The sequence below is a fragment of the Octopus bimaculoides genome, chromosome 10 (genome assembly GCF_046866305.1).
Source record: "Octopus bimaculoides isolate indiv1 chromosome 10, ASM4686630v1, whole genome shotgun sequence".
NCBI classification, from domain to species: Eukaryota; Metazoa; Mollusca; class Cephalopoda; order Octopoda; family Octopodidae; genus Octopus; species Octopus bimaculoides.
This window is the reverse complement of record NC_142937.1, coordinates 11,299,342-11,314,733: the sequence shown is the minus strand read 5'-3', so window position 1 is coordinate 11,314,733 and position 15,392 is coordinate 11,299,342. Positions and strand designations below refer to the sequence as shown.

General features: G+C 33.7%; 1 long non-coding RNA gene across 6 annotated transcripts in view; it reads right to left on the bottom strand.

Annotated features, from left to right (window-relative positions):
• Nucleotides 1–4,079: 4,079 nt before the first annotated feature.
• Nucleotides 4,080–15,392, bottom strand: part of LOC106880414 (uncharacterized) — a 75,177-nt gene continuing 63,864 nt past the window's right edge. For 5 of the 6 annotated variants that reach the window (XR_016243331.1, XR_016243335.1, XR_016243332.1 and 2 more), the window contains one exon: nt 10,605–10,752. This is a non-coding gene — a long non-coding RNA (uncharacterized LOC106880414). Of the gene's footprint in view, nt 4,776–10,604; nt 10,753–15,392 lie in introns of those variants that run through there. The other variant, XR_016243333.1, reaches the window with a different exon arrangement.

Below are 15,392 nucleotides of genomic sequence, written 5' to 3'. Positions count from 1 at the left end.
GTTGGTATTTGCAAAGGGAAGTCATCCTTCCCATCGTCGATCTGACGTGATACGCACGGACTCGAGTTTCTGGGTATTTACCCTTCGTCAGCATACGACAATCACCAATCTTCGATGTGAAGGGGGCCCAATGCAAGTACATATATCTTTTTTGCAGTGGCGAATGTTCTGTAATTTCATTAACTTAATACGGTGCATCTATGCCATGAAGAGTCATGCAGAATCAGGTAACAACATTGCAAAAGGATAGAGGGACAGAGTTTGGACATTGGAAGAACTACAAGCCTGTTTAGCAATGTCTATACTAACAGCTTGACTATTTCTCCGATACCTGATGAAATAAGCTACAGATTCCTATAGATCATTAAGAATTAATACTGTCATGAAACATGTCGTAAGGAATGCATAAACAGGGAATATAACATTTGAAAAGAAATGGATGATCTCAGAACTGTGCGTATGGTAAATTAATAAACCACTATGTGCTTTCTGTGCTATACTCATGAAAATACCAGAGCAACTTGATTGGATGGTAGAAAAGATCTGAACTATTGGTGTTAAAACACTAAAACTATAAACCTTTATCAGCAATGTCCACATTCACTGTGATACAGACTGCTTCCAATCAAAATGAAAACAATATGGCAAAACGCTTAGCATCACTTCATGCAGCCTTTGAATGTATCATGACTAACCTGGAATTAAATGGATATGAAAAATGCCTTCTGTGAAAGAAGATCCTTCAATGCCAGAGATTCTCAACCATACCTGTTTGTTACACTCTTGGCTTCATGTATTTTGTCATTCAAATCCTTACTTCCATGTTTTAGTATTGTGTATATCAAAGTCCGTGTCATTGTAAAATGTTAAGTTAGCATGTGGGCGGAAGTATATCTTTGTGTGTGTGTGTCTGTGTGTGTGTGTGTGTGCATGTAAGTTGTGTGGGTTTGTGTCTGTATGTGTATATTTATCTATCTATTTACCTGTCTGCCTGACTGTCTGTCTATTTATCTATATATTTATATGTGTATATATATATATATATATATATATATATATATATATATATATATATATATATATATATATATATATATAGGTGCAGAAGTGGCTGTGTGGTAAATAGCTTGCTTACCAACCACATGGTTCCAGGTTCATTCCCACTGCGTGGCATCTTGGGCAAGTGCCTTCTACTATAAACCTCGGGCCGACCAAAGCCTTGTGAGTGGATTTGGTAGACGGAAACTGAAAGAAGCCTGTCGTATATATGTATATATATGTGTATATGTTTGTGTGTCTGTGTTTGTCCCCCAACATCGCTTGACAACCGATGCTGGTGTGTTTACGTCCCCCTAACTTAGCGGTTCGGCAAAAGGGACCGATATAATAAGTACTAGGCTTCCAAAGAATAAGTCCTGGGGTTGATTTGCTCGACTAAAGGCGGTGCTCCAGCATGGCTGCAGTCAAATGACTGAAACAAGTAAAAGAGTAAAAGAGTAAAGAGTATATACATATATATATATATATATATATATATATATATATATATATATAATCCTGTGTATGAGTGAAAGTATTACATCTCACTTTATCAATGACCGTATTATGCCTATTTATTTATCTCTACATTCAAATGCTCCTTTATATTTTCATTCTTCTGTATTTGCTTATGTATATATTTGTGAGCTTCAAGCTATATTCATATTTACTTCTAGGCATATTTATGCATCTATACATGGGTTTACATAATTCTTTGTTTACTTATGAGTATATTTATGACTGTCAATGGATGTATTTGCTTATGTGATTTTTGTTTCTGATTATATACACATGATGCGTTTAAAAATCTGTGAGCAGAGCTATGCAAATTTGGCATATATACATCTACATGCATAGATGTATTTATAGATAGAGGAAGATACGTACATGTATGCAAATGGACACACAACAACATATATAATATACCTGCACAAATGTTTGTATGCATATATATACATACGTCTAACTACACGTATTTGTGTATGTGTATGTGTCTATGCATGTATGCATTTTCCCTTGTTTGTTCCCTATATATTTATGAATACATAGATATAGTAATTGATCATAGGAATGCTATCATAAACTAACTGAATATGGGAGTAGTTTTATGATAAGCATTCAAGCGTTTAGTTAAATGCAATCTCTTTATGATCACAGTTTTATTCAGGAAGCAATAAATACAATGCTTCAATTTGTTGTTTATAGTACAGCGTTATCTTTGCTGGCCTTCATCATTGGATATTATTTAGATAAAGAATTCCAACTCTTAGAAAAGATAGAAATGCCAAAAATATGATGTAAAATTTAAAAGAAAATACATGCACACATAATATTGTATCTATCTATCCATCTATCTATCTATTTCTCTCTCTCTCTCTCTCTCTCTCTCTCTCTCTCTCTCTCTCTCCATAATATGTATATATATATATATATATATATATATATATATATATACATATATATACATACATACATACATACGTATATGTATATACATACATACATATATATACATACATACATATATATACATACATACATATATATACATACATACATATATATACATACATACATATATATACATACATACATATATATACATACATACATACATATATATATATATATATATATATATATATATATATATATATATATATATATATATATATATGTATACATACATATAAATATATATATAAATCTATGTGTATGTGTATACGTATATATATACATATATGTAAAAGTAATCTTCGTATCCATCTTTACATGGCTGTATTGGTTGAGGACCAAATACTGGATTATTTACTTTCGAGAGGACCTCTCCCGTGGATGCATTGTGCATGAAGGCATGCACATTTATATTGCTGGCAGACAAGAAGCATCTGCTACAGCTGCCAGAACTGCCAGATCATGTGATTTCAACATGCTCTATTTCTTCAGTTAAGCTTGCATGTTATCTGCGTCATCAGTGCCTGGATAATAATTGAAATTTTTAATGTCGTTGTCAGTGAGATTCCACTAGTATGTGGCTACCAGACATCTGACACTGAAGAGACTGGGCATGTTGAAATCATGTGATGTCTCAGTTATTCACCTGTAGATCCACTGCATCTAATAGCAGAAACAGTTGTAAGCTAATAAGTTAATGAAATTCATACATAACCATTTTTTCCATGTGTCATCTCATTTTCTGTTTTATATATTATATATATATATATATATATATATATATATATATATATATATATATATATACATATATATACATATATGTATATACATATATAAAATCCCAACGTTTTTTAACCGTCATCTCTTTCTGTCAAACAGTGTAGGCTTGAAACATCACAGACTTCCCATTTTTCCCCAAGAACAAAGTAATATACCTACTTGCAGTTCTCACACCTTTCTTCGTCTCTTGTTTTCTGTACATATGAAACATATATACATATATATATATATATGTGTGCGTGTGTGTGTGTGTGTATGTGTGTGTGTGTGTGTGTGTGTGTGTGTATACAGACATATGTAGAGAAATATGTGTATGTATGCATGTGTGCTTTCAGATATGTCTATACGTGAGTATATATGTGTGTATTTGCGTACATTTATGCATGTATGTGTGTATATGTATATGTATGTGTGTATGTATGTATATATATATGTGTGCATACGTATATATGTACCAGCACACACGAGATTGAGACATGGCCGACCTCACGCACTTCTCATGAAGATACCACTGCTGAGACGCTTTCAAAAAAGACAAAAACCGTTGGGAAACGGATTATAGCAGCGACTACATCTAAGAATATCTGAAGAAGGAATTTTATTCCGAGATATTATCAGACTATGGATGACTAAATTACAACAGGTATATAGCCCATTGTTTGTCTTATAGTGCATTGTTACACCCTTCGAAACTTTTTATTCTTTAAATATATATACACCTATATACATATGTATGAATTTGAAAGAATGAGTAGAAATGGCTTTTTTGAGGGAATATTTTTTATTTTAATCTTATTACGTTCAACGTAATTTGAATTTAACGTATGATAGCGTCTCATAAAGCAAGATTTCTATACACTTTAAATTTGCCAGAATTTCTGGTGAGGGCGGTTTAGCTTAATGGATTAGAGCACCGCGACGCGGAATCTTTGAGGTGTGAGCTCGAGTCTCATAGCCGGCTGCCAACACTTTTTTCTGCAAAATAGGTGTAGCTTATCCTGTTCATGCTATATTGTTACCATTATCCAGCGTTTGAGAATTTTAAATCACTTCTATAACTTTCTAAGACATCTGAACGCTTCTATAGCAAACTTCGTTTGTTTGTTTACGTTCATCTTAATTTGAACTTAATAATAATGTTTACAATGCGTTACTTTGATATGAGTTTCAAGCTTCAAGTAGCCGTTTTCAAACTGAAAAATGTAGGAAGGAATTTCAAACATGTTTCGTGGTCTGCTACCACAACAGCTCCTTTATAGGATCCAGTTAGCTCAAGACATCATCAGGAGGAACCACGTCCGGTTTCGGCCCCTACTCCTCTACCGTTTTGACGTGGCAGGGCCACCCACTTTCGGAGGTGTCTTCAGCTCTGGTGTTGGGTGCATGTCTTCTTTCACTGTTTGTGACCGTTCTAATTCAACTGTGGAATGTCCCTCGCTATGGTTATTTTCCAGGAGGTTCTCGCCACACGTCTTACAGTTCATCTGTTTTACTGGTTGCTTAAATAGCAAAAGTTTTTTTCTTACAAGTATACTCACTTCAGAAAATGTAGGAAAAGAAAATTTGAAATATTCCCTTATGTATATGCGCGTGTGCGTACATGTGCATGTATGTATCTGTATATATACTTGGAAATAGACGCGTGGTGTCTGATCATATAATAACACATTCAAAACTCAGAGTAGATAAAACAGGGGACAACTGATAAAGGGAATTTTCTTTATGTTACTTGTCTCGTTTCTCTATTTGTATATTTCGTTGTTCGAAAAAATGTTTGTTTTCCATGTTTTTGTCTTTATGTTCTCGTTTCTCATTTTGTTCATTTTTGGGGGGACGTCCTGTACCCATATATGCATGCATATATGCATATATGTGTAGGTATGTACATATATGCATGTATATATTTATATGTATATGTGTGTGTATGCATATATACATGTGTGTATGTAATGCATGTACGTGTATATATGTATATATATATATATATATATATATATATATATATATATATATATATAAGCAATGTTAATTCTCTAAATGAAGTATAAACAGTAACTGCACGATAAAGTGTAGCATATTGCCACTTAAGTGTGGCTGACCCCTAGGGGTGGATGTTACTGTTGCTTTTAGCCCCAGGAGGACATCTCCTCCAGCTGGCTTATCGACACACTCCTGTGTCCTGATGAATGATTACAATTTTGACCTTTATGTACACAGATTCGATGTAGCTGGTGGAGCATCTCCTTGAGTGCTGTAAGTAAATATATTTTCTTAGTGATGTCATCTCTTGACACAGGTTTTAATAATGAACAGATTATGCTAACTATAGAGTGAACCACACAGCAAATTTATATTTTGTCTCTCTCACCAAGGTCAGTGGCTATCGAACGCCGACGAAGGGAAATAACCCTGAAATCCGGATCCGTTCGTGCTACAGATCATGGTGAGAGGGATAATTTCCCTTGGCAAACAGGACACAGTAGTGTGTCGATAAGCCAGCTGGAGGAGATGTCCTCCTGGGGCTAAAAGCAACAGTAACATCCACTCCTAGGGGTCAGCCACACTTAAGTGGCAATATACTACACTTTATATATATATATATATATATACATACATATATATATATATATATATATATATATATATATATGTACGCACGTATGTATATATATATGTTTGCGTGTATGCATGTATGTATATGTATGTATGCATATATGTGTGTACATGCAAAAGGATAATGGTCAAGAGGCATATAAGTATATTACTTTGTGTACATTTGTGTGTGTATGTGTATACATGCATATATATGTGTGTGTGTATATATGCATTTATGTGTGTGTGTGTGTGTTCACCATACCACCTGTGAGAAATGAATAGGTGACCTCACCACACACGTCATCCTTTGACGAGAACACAATACTGACCATTCCTAAATATTCCAAGGTCGCAGATTTTGTGGGAGGGAAGTAGTTGATTATATCGACCCCCCAGTGTTTTCACTGGTACTTAATCGATTGGTCCTGCAAGGATGAAAGGCAAAGTTGATCCTGCTGGAATAGGAACTCAGAACATAAAGATGGATGAAATTCTGCTAAGCATTTTCTCCAGCATGCTAATGATTCTGCCAGCTTACTGCCTTAATAATAATAATAATAATAATAATAATAATAATGATATTAATAATAATAATAATAATAATAATAATAATATTAATAATAATATTAATAATAATAATAATAATAATGATAATGATAGTGATAATAATAGTAATGTGATGTGGAATGCATTTGATGTTAACTCTACTCAGTCAGGGCTAACTTAGGGTTATATAACAACAATATGCAAAACATCATCATTAACGACCATAATAACATTAACGAAGCAATAAGAACTGAACAAAAGTGGCAGCCGCAGCAACAGCAACAACAACAACAACAACAACAACAACAGTGTTTTATCCATCAAAGTAAGGAAAACAAAAGTCTATTATGATCCACAATGGAGGATAACGAAAAATTACTTCAGCAACAATAACTCCATATCCAATTATCTTTCAGTGTCAGAGTAACCATATAAAATCCACCCTTAAAATATTAAATTCCATTTTATTGCCTTTTACAAAACCATTTTCTGTCAGTATAATTAATTGGCTGTTTTTTAACCTTGGCCAATATCTTACAATATCTTGCAACAGATTACAACATCTTACAATATCTTATAACAAATTAGAAAATATAATTCATATGTGGAAACATATTTAGTTGTAGCATAAAGCAATTTAGGACTGTCAACTAAATTTAATAAAATAATATTTGACTGCCAATCTCTGATGAATGATTACAATTTTGACCTTTATGTACACAGATTCGATGTAGCTGGTGGAGCATCTCCTTGAGTGCTGTAAGTAAATATATTTTCTTAGTGATGTCATCTCTTGACACAGGTTTTAATAATGAACAAATTATGCTAACTATAGAGTGAACCACACAGCAAATTTATAAATGAGTTAATCAATCATAAAAATTTGGGCTTTTGCTAAATTGCAAAACCTATTTGATTTAAATCTGTAAATGTAGTTTTTCAGAAAGCTCTCATAGACTTTTCTAGTTCTACATGGAAAGGAAAGTGAGGGCGAGGAGGGAAGAGCTCTCCTCAAATGAAATTATCAGAAGATGGGCGAATGTAGCAAAAAGGGTCTGGGTGAATGGAACTACGTCAAGCATGTAGCTTGTAGATAGGCAGGGTGCTCCTTAAAGTGAGGAGTTTTGTGATTAGCAATGATCAAGGTGCTCCTTAAAGTGAGGAGTTTTGTGATTAGCAATGATCAAGGTGCTCCTTAATGTGAGGAGTTTTGTGATTAGCCCTAAATTGAGGAACTTCTGTGTCAAGAGGAATTCATCATCCATGTGTTCAAATACTTTGTATACTAAGTACAATGAAGGCACATAACTTAGTGATTATTGTATTTAGCTCATGTTCATAAGGTCGTGAGTTCAGTTCCTAGCAATGTGTTGTGTCCTTGAGCAAGACACTTTACTTCACATTATCCTAGTCTACCCAGCAGGCAAAAATGTTTTGTGCTTGTATTTCAAAGGGACAGTCTTGTCACATTCTGTGTCATGCTGAATCCCCCAGAGAACTGTGTCAAGGGCATGCATGTCTGTGGAGTGCTCAACCACTTGCACATTAATTTCATGAGCAGGTTGCTCTGTTGATTGAATCAACTAGAACGCTCATTATTGTAACCAATATAGTGCCCAGTCCATAACAAGTACACTTTTTAATCTCTTCATCCTGTCCTCTTCTTTTCCTCTTCCTTTTATGTAAGTCTCCCACCAAATTGTAAACTGTTTTTTTAACATCTCCTTCATTGATACCCTTGTGGCAAGAAGTGTGAATTCACTTCTTTTTCACTTCTGCTGGAACACTACACTCAGTTGTAACCAAAAGCACCCTCCACCCTCCACTTTACCATTCTTCTCAACAGCAAAATTTATTGATATCAGACTCTCTTGGATCTATCATTACTCTTCTCTCTATTCACACCCTTGGTAGTTTCACTTGATCCTGAATTTTAATTTTTAACCTTTATAGACATTTAAAGAATAGATTTGTGTTGAAGATATAATAAATACTTTTGACAAACTATACTAGATTATCCCCATCATGTATTGTAGAAGAAATACACAATGGTGTATTATATTTTCATTTTATAAATTTCTGTTTCATAGCTATCAGCTGGCTATTTTTCCAACACTACATTACTGGATCATAATCCTTGCAATTATTATTTATAGGGTTTCAAATAAGATTAGATACTGATTTAGAAACCAAATATTGAGAAAAATAGCCAGAAGCTAGACAACAAGATTTTATATCTTAGATATTTTTTTTTCTTTTCAAGAGCCAGTACTCATTCTCTAGGTATGAACTACCTTGTTAATTTATTTTCTATTATTATCAGATGTTAAGAAATGGATGTCATTCTAATATTTTCTTTTCCTATACTTTTAAAGATTGAAGGAAAATATATAATTCCTTTATTTCTGGAGATTCGATCAATACAAAGCATAATGGAGAGTTGTTTGGCTTGGATTTTGCTATCATTATGTGGAATCTCATATAATCATAGCTTATATATATTTCTCATATAGTGAATGATTGTATCTATGCAATATAGTTAATGTTAAAAAGATTGTTTGTAACACCTCACCACATCAACGTCAATGGATCAAATTCACTGTTTAATAGTGAGGTGTGATATACAAAGGCTTGTGCTGGTATGAGACTAAATAATGGAAGGTATTCATGTTTGCATTCTCTGGACTCAAGGAATTTGAATATAGTTTACCAAACCAATAAAAGGATACTGCACTGCAAATTAATAAAAAGGTAAGAGGAGAGGAGATTCTTCTGTCCTTTGTAAGGATAGAGAAATTGCTACAAAATCTAACCCAACAACTTAAAAAATGGAAATATACATTACATAAAGTGCTCCTAAATATCTGAAGTAAGAAAAAATCGAACATGGTCAGAAAACCTTTGATCATGGATTTACTCAGTCAGGGTTGACATGGAACCAAACAACAATAACGATAAAAAGATATTATCTATGCAGTTCATCCACTGTCCTTATCTAGGTGGGCTTCATCAACAGAGTGAAAGCATTGAGGAATTGAATACAAAATATATGTTAAATATACATATATATATATATATATATATATATATATATATATATATATATATACCAGAATAAGCACATGAAATGTGCAACAAGGTGGAAAAAAAGAGTACTCAAATACCAGAGGTAGAGTAATATGCTTTATTTAAAAGCAGCAGGAATATAACAGAAAAACCGTCACTCTAAGTTTCACGTTGCCGTTCATCGGACAGTTTTAAACTGTCCAATGAACGGGAACGTGAAACTCATAGTAACGGTTTTTTTGTTATATTTCTGCTGCTTTAAATAAAGTATATATATATATAAATATATATATATATATATATATATATATATATATATGTATATACTAATAATAATAATAATATTAGGGATAAAAATCTAAATTTAAAGGTAAAAACTCAATTAAATTCAATTTATTGAAAATTAATATTAAATTAAGTTCATGAACCTTGGTTCTATTCCCTAAAACTATATACATATATGTACAATTTAAAATAGGATAAAATCTTTATAAGAAATTATCAAGTAGTTAGCGTGAAAAATCTCACTAATTATGAAATCATATGATCTGCATCTAAATCTGTTTTTAAAAGGCTCACTTCGAGCATTGCCTTCCCTCGTGTTCGGTACAATGTGTTTATTATGGTAGTTTTGACTTTAAGAGTCCCTACTAGCATAAGGCATTTATGTATAGTAATGCCCTTAATATAAATATAAATATATATAAATATATATATATATATATACTACAAGAAATAATATTTGTCTCTTTTCACAGAAACAAAAGGGTTTATAGGACTGCAAAAGAAGTGCTCAAATATAAATGAGATGAAGATAAAGAATCATTGGTTATAGAACAGACGTTAAATTTGGGTCAAATTTTTAGCCGTTTATATTTAACTTTTTGATAGGCCATTCTATTTGTAATTTAGTCGATTATATATTTTTACCTTCTGTGATTTTATGTATATATATTATTTGATGTGTTTGGGAACCATGGTGATTTTTATATATGATTAAATGTTTGAGGGGTGGTGTTGTATATAAAGTCGTTGACCCAAATTTAATGTTTGTTCTATAACCAAGCCTTTAGCGTGACCACAGAGCAGTGAGCCCAGTCATGACATCAATATTTTGACACCTATTGCAAATCATCATGACACAGGTAATTCCTTTCCAGTATTCAGATGGCTTCTGTCCCTCCATGTCACCTAACATTTTCTCAACTACACCTTTAATCTTTAAGTTCTTCAGTGCCATTCACTATTTACCAATAAATCAAGTTGTTCCTGCAAAATGGAGATGTAAAATATCATCAAATTTAACCTGACCACTCGGTGTGTCTGTGTGTCAGTGTGTGTGTGTAAGTGTGTGTGTGTAAGTGTGTGTGTGTAAGTGTGTGTGTGTAAGTGTGTGTGTGTGTTTCACTTAAGCATCGCAATACTAATAACCAGGTATAGAACTCAGTATACATACACTGCTAAAGGAAGTGTCAGTTGAGTACAGAGTAGTAATAAGAAAATAGATGACAAAGGAATAAGCGATTATCTTTCCTTAGTAATCACTTCTCTTATATTGTCCAAGCGTGATCATTGCCAGAGCAGCTGTCTGGCTTCTGTACGAATGGCCCGTAAATAGCACCATTTGAGCGTGATCGTTACCAGCGTCGCCTTACTGGCACTTGCACCGGTGGCACATTAGAAAATCATTCAAGCAAGGTCATTGCCAGTGCCGCTGGACTGGCTACTGTGCAGGGGGCACGTAAAAAACACTATTTTGAGCATGTCCATTGCGTGACTGGCCCTCATGTGGTTGGTGTTAGGAAGGGCATCCAGCTGTAGAAACTCTGCCAGATCAGATTGGAGCCTGGTGTAGCCATCTGGTTCACCAGTCCTCAGTCAAATCGTCCAACCCATGCTAGCATGGAAAGCGGACGTTAAACGATGATGATGATGATGATGATGATGATCTGAGTCTGTGGCTAGTATATAAACTCAACCAACAAATGAGATTCTACGTGGCCACACGAAATAGCTGTTAGAAAAAGCAGTCAAATCTTGCTCAAATCATAACACACCAGTTTATATAAGAACAAAAGACATCAGATAATATAGTCCTATGTACTCCTACGAAAGCAGGATAGCCATGGACGGATTGTTTTCGATCACATACTTGTTTGATAATGGACAACCTGGGTCTAAACATCAACAACAATTACACCTGTTTGCTACTCCTCATTTTCTGCTTACATGTGGTAGTTAAAAGATACAGCTTTTAAAGAACATTTTACTGTTGATACTACATTGCAACTGAGCTGGTTGAGTAACTAAATATAAAATTCATTGCTGCTTAATGTGATTACTATGGCGTCATAGCTGTTTAAGCTGTAGTTGACGTTTTTTGCTGGTGTAGCTACTGTTGTTGCCCTGTTCTTGTTTAGTCTCACTTCTTGCATTTTTGTGTATATCATTTTGTATATCAGCCAGTGACTATCTGTTTGTCTGAGATTATTCACATGATTGGTGGAATCCTTCCAGCACTCCAAATACAAGAAATCACTAATTAATTTCACAGTAAAAATCAAAACAAAGTGTGTGTGTAATTAAACATTAGGCTTCATGCCGATGCAAATGACTTCAACAAGGACAGTTTAGCTAAATTAGAAATCACAGCAAAATTGTGTTTATTTCAGTATTTCTTATTTTATTTTGCTTTCATTTGATTTTAGTATCTTATCATTTTTACTTTTATAGTTTTGAGATTTTTTAAAGAATTTATCTGTTTATTGTTTCAACTCCTTTTTCTTTTCTTTTTGTGAATGCATCATTGAGATAAATTAAATACAATAGTAAAAGAGAGGAAAACAGACGAACAGATAGATAAGGACAGAGAGGGAGAAAGGGAGAAGGTGAGACAGAGAGAGGTGAATGAGAGTAAGAGAGAGAGAGAGTAAGGGAAAATTTCAGTACAAAAATAGTGGCATCAACTTAATTGTATGTTTTCTGATAGACTGGAATGATTTGGGAATGTTTTATTTGATTCAAGTTTAATGTTGTTTTGGGTTTATTTTTCCTGTCAATCCAGATTATTAGGATAGAAATGAGGAGCTTTTGATAAAATTTGAATTAAGCTATCGTTTTATTGGTTGTGGTGGTGGAAGTAAATATGGTTTCAGGAGCAGGACTCATGCTGTCATTATTACCCCTTAGTTCCAGGACAAACTTCATTGAGTATACTATAATTAAATGCATCCAAACTGTGACTGTCCAATTGTTGCTTTTCTTCATAAATAGTCTATCTAGGATGACATTATACAGATGTGTCTACTTTAAGACAATGTAAGAGATTTGGGGTAGTTTGAATAGAGGTCATCTTGATGTAGAAATAGTCAGATAACTGGTGTGTATATATATATATATGGCAATATACTTCACTTTATCGTGCAGTTACTGTTAATACCTAATTTAGAGAATTAACATTGCTTATATATATATATACACACACAGAGGTAAATATCAAACGATGAGAATGTGTTCTCAACACCCCATTGGTGGATAAAGATTCTTTATTTGTGTTTTAAGGCTACAATTGGTCTCATGTTAAGGAATACTTCAACAATTATCTACCCTATCACACAAAAGAATTGATGCTCGTCTCCATGTTATATATATATATATATATATATATATTTGCACACACTCATATAAATACCTCAGGGTATGGCATACTGACAGTTTCTAACTGAAAGATGCCTATTGTATATAAATGTGTGTGTGTCTGTGTATGTGTGGGTGTTTGTCTCCCACATAGCATAAGTCACAACTGGTATTGTTGTGTTTACATCCCTGTAACTTAGTAGGTTGCCCAAAGTTACCAATAGAATTAATAACAAGCCTGATTCATTTTACTAAAAGTTGTTCAAGGTGGTGCTGCAGCATGTGGTTGTGAAGCAAAATTCTTACCACACAGCCACACCTGGCCATAAATTCGAAAAGATATCCATCCACGTTGTCAATAAATGGTCAAGGCAATGTTTGCAAAAAGATGTCTCTTCTATTACAAATGAAAGATAAATACTGTGAAACAGTAGCTTGAAACGAATATTTATGCCTGAAAGAAAATACCAAAACAATGACTTGGTGAATTTCACATTGTTAAAACTAAAATATTAACTCTAATAACAACAGATTCACAATGTAGAATTCCCTGGAAACAGTAAATCTGTATGTAGGAAGTTTCTCTTTTATCACGATTGTTAAAATAATAATGCTCTATGAAAAAAAAGAAGAAAAAATGTTGAAAAGTAAAACAGGCATTCCATTAATGTCTTCCAAACTGCATTTATTTTCCATGTATAACAAATGTCTCACTTTATAAAATGTTTCATTTAGTATATTTATTTACCTCATGTTATGTCATGATGATTATAACTAAAAAGAATAAAATGGTGCTATACATGGTTATCTAAGATTAGAAAATAAACTTTCTTTGCAGAAAATAAGCAAAAAACATTAAACATATACACTCTCTGAGTGGTTGGCGTTAGGAAGGGCATCCAGCTCATCCATCTGTAGAAACACTGCCAAATCAGATTGGAGTCTGGTGTAGTCATCTGGTTTCACCAGTCCTCAGTCAAATCGTCCAACCCATGCTAGCATGGAAAGCGGACGTTAAACGACGACGACAATATGTACAGACATATATATATATATATATATATATATATATATATATATATATATATATATATATATATATATATATATACCGCCTAACTGGCCTTTGTAGGGTTTTCGAGCGAGATCGTTGCCAGTGCCCCTGGACTGGCTCTTGTGCGGGTGGCACATAAAAGACACCATTTCGAGCGTGGCCGTTTTCGTGCGGGTGACACGTAAAAGCACCCACTACACTCTCTGAGTGGTTGGCGTTAGGAAGGGCATCCAGCTGTAGAAACTCTGCCAAATTGGATTGGAGCCTGGTGTTGCCATCCGGTTTCACCAGTCCTCAGTCAAATCGTCCAACCCATGCTAGCATGGAAAGCGGACGTTAAACGACGATGATGATGATGATGATTGTATGCACCTTCCTCTCTGTTCTTCAGACTTCTGATACAACCAAGTCATAATCATTGCTGTCATTGTTGTCATCGTTATCATCTCCCTCAAACTATCTGACCATTTCAGTACACCATGTGTTTATACATATACATGTATGCGATATAAAATGAATAAGAAAGGAACAGCAGATTATGCAATGAACTTACTAACCTTACATTTGTTTCTGCTATAAGATGATGCATGAGCACTTAGTTCTGTGTGCCCTAAATCTTATAGCAGAAAGTGCTGTAAAGTATTGCATAGTTTTCTGTTCCTTTACTATTTATTTATTTTCGTACAATCAACATTTTATTTCAAAATATAATTATTTTCAGATCTAACACCAGGTTGTTATTATGGCTATGTCGAAGCAAAATATCAACATACATACATTTATAATATATATATATATAGGCATAATATATATATATATATATATATATATATATATATATATATATATATATATATATATATATATACTTACATATACATATATATATAAATATATATTCTTTTATTTGCTTCAATCATTTCACTGGGGCCATGCTGGAGCACTGTCTTTAGTTGAACAAATTGACTCCAGGACTTATTCTTTGTAAGCCTAGTACTTATTCTATCGGTCTCTTTTGTCGAACCGCTAAGTTACGGAGACGTAAACACACCAGCATCGGTTGTCAAGCGATGTTGGGGGAACAAACACAGACACACACACACACACACACACACACACATACATATATACGACAGTCTTCTTTCAGTTTCCGTCTACCAAATTCACTCACAAGGCTTAGGTCGGCCTGAGGCTATAGTAGAAGATACTTGCCCAAGGT